We start from the raw sequence: 6,077 nt of genomic DNA, 5'->3' as shown, positions 1-6,077 counted from the left end.
AACCGGCGGGGAATCCCACTGCCTGAGCCAAAGGGATCCAGGAGATCCTGAGATTTAGCTTTTCAGCCCTTCCCTCCCACTCCACTTCCCTCCTTTCCCTTTCTGTCCTTTCTTTTCCATTTCCTTTTCTTTCCCTTTCTGTCCTTCTATCTTCTTTTCTTTCCTTTCGCTTTCTTTTCCATTTCCTTTTCTTTCCCTTTCCCTTCTTTCGTTTCCTGTTCTTATTCTATCTTCTTTCCTTTCCCTTTCTTTCTCTCTTTCTATCTATCTGTCTGTCTATTATCTATCTATCTATCTATCTATCTATCTATCATCTCTCTATCTATCTACCTACCTACCTACCTATTTATCTATTCATTGCATTTATATGCTGCTCACTCCGAAATGGACTCTAGACAGCTAACAACGGTTATAAATACAATACAAGTTTAAAAAACCAGTAAAAACATCACTAAAATCACGCATATAATAATAAAAAACCATACATACTATCAATCTTAATTCCAGGCCTTCTTCTATCTTTCTTTCCTTTCCCTTTCTTTTCTTTTCCTCTTTATTTCACCAATTTTCTCTCCCCTTTCTCGTTTTTTTACTACTATTATTTTCTATTTTATGCCATGATAATAAAAATAATAAAAAGGAGCCTTTTGTTTTAGCATGGATTGTGTTTGTGTCTCTCTGTGTGTGTGAGCAGCCCGATGCTTCCAGCCCCAGACGAAGAATCCGCCGTTCTGTATTGGGGGGAGGGGCTGTCACGGAGAACCGTTTATTTCTGCCGTTGGAGGTGGGAGGGGCCAGAACGAGGAATGGCACCAATGGGAATTCTGCCTGCTTGAGCGTCATCGGTTTCTGGGCAGAGTCCTTTGTGGCTTCACCTGAAGTAGGAGACAGAGAAGCGGAGATAGAGGGAGGGAGGGAGAAGGGAGGGGGATCTTGGCTTCTTCTCTGGGCGGAACTCTCTCCTCCAGTGGGTGAAGTCCAGAGAGAGTCTGCCCGGAGATAGATGACGCTGCAGAAGGGAGAATTCTCATTGGTCCTACTCCTTTGTGGATGCTCACAATTCCTAACTTCGAGGAAACTCCATTCCGGGCTCAGCTGCCTTTCTACAATTCCTTCGCCCAGAGGGAACCGGCGGGGAATCCCCGTGCCTCAGCCAAAGTGATTCACAGGATTTTGGAGACAGATTGTTTTCCTGGGGGGTTGGGACCCTGAGGAGGGGAGGGGGGAGGCAGGGCGGGGCCAGGACCAGGCAATTCAGCCGGTTCAGATGAACACATCAACAGAGTTGGAAGGGACCTTGCAGGTCATCTAGTCCAACCCACTGTCCAAACAACATCTGCCTCTACCTAGGATCGAGCTTCCAACCTCCTGAACCAGAGAGAATAAACTAAATCCCACCCCTCCTCCCTTCCCTGTATTTTCTTTTCCCTCCCTCCTTTCCTCGTCCTCCTTCTCTCTCCCTCCCCAAGTCATTTAGCCCCAGATCTTCCCAAGGGCTTTCACTCCCGTGTTTTCTATCCATTCCACAGACTTTTTTTTAAAAAAAAATTGAACAGTTTTAAAAAACATATAAATACAAACATACATATGTACAAAACCAACTTTCAAAATACGCCACATGAAATCACTTAACACAACAAGAGCTAAACAGTAAGAATTAATATTCATTTAGCAATGTTGCATATTGATATATTTTCTGTGTATCTATAACACTTGTTCATTAACTTATCTATAATTCCAACCCATTACAATTATCTCTGTCATAATATCTTGTCTAAATGTATCCACCTTTCACTTTATGTCCTATATACACCACTAACTTTCTCGGGCGCTTTGCCTGCTGCTTTCACGTTCTCTTTGGTTCCATCCCGGGCTTTAAACCCCCACCCTCTCCTCCTCTTCCTCTCTTCTTCCTCCCCATCCTCTGCTCCCATCTCCTCCTCCTCTACTTCTTCTTCTTCCTCCTCCTCCTCCTCCTCCCCTGCTCTCCTTCACCCACATGCAACACGCAACCACAACACCACACCAACAATATCTCACTCACGCCTTCGTCTTATGAACACATGACGGATAGACACACACAAAAAAAAAACAGGAGGGGGGAGGCTTGTATCTCTCTCCCTTCCAGGAGGGGGTCCCTAAACTGCCCCCCCGCCAGCCCCCTGCAGGGAACCCCCAGCAATGCCGCCAGCAGCTTCTTTCCTGAAAGGAAATCCCGGATTGGAGGGAGAGGAGAGAGGGGCCACCCACCCTTTGCTTGGCGATGCTGGGGAGACCCCTTATAGAGGCGGGGTTCCTTCCTGGTGCTCCCAAAGAGCATCCAAACATTCCTGGCACCATGTGGTAAAGAAGCCCCAAAGGAAAGAAATTCCCCCTCCTCCTTGCACGCCCTCCCCCTCCCTCCCTCCCACGGCTGACTGCTATCTGGTGGGACCCCCCCTTCCCACCCCTCCCTCCCTGCCAGACCTCCTTGCAGCTTCTTGGGTGGGGGGAGCGGGTGTCTTGGTGCAAAGAGTGGGGGGAGGGGACGGACGCCGGGGAAGCCTCCTCTCCCCTCCCTCCTCCGGGCCTTTTCATCAGGCTAAAGAGCGAGAGAAGAGACAGGCAAAACAGACACATGGTGGACAAGCTAGTGGTTATTTTAGGGGCCCCAGGCCTTCCAGCATAGCCAGATCTTCGCGGCCTTATGGAAAGCCAACAGAGTGGGGGCCATATGGACCTTGTTGGAGGGGGGAGGGGGTTCCATATAGTCGGGGCAGCAACAGAGAAGGCCCTCCTCCGTGGCCCCACCGACCTGCATTGTTGAGCTGATGGGCCTTGGAGGAGGCCGACTCTGTGTGCTCTAGTTGGTCTCTGGGAAGTATGTGGCAGGAGACAGTCCCGTATATAATCTGGCCCTGACCCATATAGGGCTTTATAGGTGATGACCAATGCCTTGAATTGTGTCCGGAGACTAATAAGGAGCCAGTGCAGCTCGCAGAGTGTAGGTGTTATGTGGGTGTACCTCGTGCGGCTGCATTCTGGACCATTTGGAGTCTCCGAACACTTTTCTTTTTTCTTTTTAATTATTATTATTTATTTCAAAACAAAAACAAACAGAAGAAACACAAAGGGGGAAGTCTCTGAACACTTTTCGAGGGTAGCCCCATGTAGAGCGCCTTGCAATAACCAAGATGGGAGGATATGAGGGTCTGAGTCACTGTGCGTAGAACCTCCGGGTCCAAATAGGGCCGCTACTGGTACACCAGGTGAAGCTGGGCAAAGGTCCCCCTGGCCACAGCCCAGAGATAATGTTCAAGGTTCAGCCATGGATCCAGGAGGACACCCAAATTTTGGACCCTATCTGAGGTGGTTAAGGTTTCTGCCCACAGGACGATGGTTGGACAGATTGAATAGGAAGAAATGTCTGGATTGAGCTTGAGCTTGAAATAATAATTTCATTATTATTAAAATGTTCAATCTATTATTCTTTTGCCAAAGGACAAATTGCAGCAACCGTCACATTGTTGACCAGGGCTGAAGGTCTGGCATCGTCTTTAATCAATTTTGATGATGTGGAAATTGATGGATTGCTGTATGGAGGTTCCACAGTGATGGAGGCCGCCTCTTCATCTTCATCTGGTGGTTCTGGTGATGCAACACCCTGAATGCAGAGGCCAAACCATACACAGACCCCAAAGACGAACAATGTCACTTTCCAGTGTCTCCAAGGAACTTTGGTGGGCTCTCACTGGATGGCCGCACCACTCCTCTATTTATTTACGTAAACATCAAAGTATAATGTTGTCATACCTTATCTATAACTTAAATTATTGCATTTTGTTCAATTTAAGTTTAGAATGTATTTTATTCCAACCTCATTTTAAATTGTACTGTATTCCAATTTCATTTTAAATTTTATTGTATTCCAATTTCATTTTAAATGGTAATATATTAAATTAAATTTTGCATTGTTTTATCAAATTTTAATAATAATAATGTCTGGAACTTTGCATTTTGATATGCCCCAAGAGCTAATCAATAAAAAGTCATTTTATGTCAAACCATGACCATTGTAGAGTATTTGTTCGGGGGTTGGGGTGGTGAGGAAACTGTTGAGAATTTAATATGAAATTCTGAAAGAAAAAGCAGGATTGCTATCTAAAAGTTATGTCAAATGATAACCAATATAGAATATTCTCTGTCGAGAATTTAACATCAAATTTTAGAAGAAAAGGCATGGTTGCTATCTACAAGTTCTCAGTCTCTGTTCCAAAATTTTGCAGAGCTCTTCCCTTCTTGCAATTAGTTGGAGATTTTTCTGTTGTCTTCCTGTCAATTATGAAGAACAGAGAGAAATTAGACTCTTTGGGCTTTTTTACTTGAAACTCTTAGATTAAATAATATTAAAGATAATTTCATGTATTTGTGTGTAGATGTACATATAAAAATCCAATTTTGCTATTTCTGCTTTGACAATCAGAAGCTTCTCCTTACAGGAAAAAAGGTGCAACCATTTATCAGGTATATTAGAAATGCTCAGGGAAACCAACAGATCAGGAAATGTTTGCACGGCCACATTCGTCTACTTTTTTATTGTTATTTTTCCACCTAAAAGATTTCAAATAGATTTTCAGTTGAATTGAATAGCTTGCTTCTTGTATTAAAGGGGGGGGGGAGTTATTTATTTGGTTTGATTTTTTTAAATTTGCATCTCAGAAACATCTCTGCAGACTTTCTATGTCCACCATGAAGGGGGTCCTTGACTTGCAACCACAGTGGAGCCAAAATTATCTGTTGCTAAGCGAGACCGTTGTTAAGCGAATTCTGCCCCATTGCACGACCTATCCTGCCACAGTTGTTGAGTGAATCACTGCGGTTGTTGAGTGACTCACACGGGATGTGAAGTGAACCTGGCTTCCCCATTGAGTCTGCTTGGCAGGAAGTCCCAAAAGGGGATCACGTGACTCCCAGACACTGTGACCATCACAAATGTGAGTCAGCCACAAAGCATTGGAATGTCAATCACGTGACCCTGGGGATGCTGCAAGGGTCATAAGGGTGGAAAATGGTCCTGTGTCTCTTCTTTCTACAAACGGTCTCCAAGGGAACCGTCGTCAGTTGAGGGCTGCCTTTATTGATGCCCTCAAGGCATCTCTAGACGGAAAGGCCTTTTCCTCACAGGGGCCACACAAGGCCCAAAGCCCTTCCAGACGCTTCCCAGAGGGAGGGGGAGGGACGGAGGCAGGAGGGGGGGAAAGGCCTCCGTTCTCCCCAATCTGTGGCCATCCTTGGACCCCAAAAGTCACCACAGGCAGAAATAGTGAGATTGTATTGAGACATGTTTCTTTAGGACATTTTCATTAGGGGGAATGTAGTGAAATTGCACTCTGGGTAATGTAGTTTTACATGTGACCACATCTGCACATTCCTATACTGTATTTATTTATCTTCAAACAAACATGTTCAAAAGGCCTTGTGAGAATGGGCCTAAAAAAAATATCAGATGGGTCTTTGCCAGCTTTAGTTGTCCAACTCACTGCCTGAGGAGGCGAGTTAGGATTTAAAGGCCAGAGCCCAAGCTGCCCCCTAGAGGCAGCGAGAGGTACAGGTAAAGCATGGAACGACCCAGGGGAGGAAGGTCCTTGAGTGCTGACTGGAATTCTGGGAGTTGGTCCACTCATCTTCAGTTTGCTAAGCTAGCCAGTTCTCTCTGTTTTTTGTGCATGTCTCTGTTTTTGTGTGTCTCTGTGTTTGTGTGTATGTGAGAGACAGAGAGAGAAAGGTTTTTTTTAAAACACTCTACAAAGTTTTTAAAAAGTTTAAAGTTCATTAAAGTTGCATCAGCCCTTTTGTGTGTGTGTGTATATGCAAAGTTCTGGTAACTTTTTTTTCACTAAAGTTGCATCAGCCCTTTTGTGTGGGGCCTTTGAGCTTTAACGTTCAAAATAAAGTTAAATACATGTTGGCTTTAACTCAACAGGTAGCTATTTCAGATCTGTGAGCTGCTCTGACATTAACTGGACCCTGGGATTTTTCCTTTATGCTAACAGATCTCAGATTTGTTTCTTCAACCACAGTTGCCGTGAATTACCTCC

This window comes from Erythrolamprus reginae, chromosome 1 (assembly GCF_031021105.1).
Source record: "Erythrolamprus reginae isolate rEryReg1 chromosome 1, rEryReg1.hap1, whole genome shotgun sequence".
NCBI lineage: Eukaryota > Metazoa > Chordata > Lepidosauria > Squamata > Dipsadidae > Erythrolamprus > Erythrolamprus reginae.
This window is presented reverse-complemented; position numbering follows the sequence as displayed.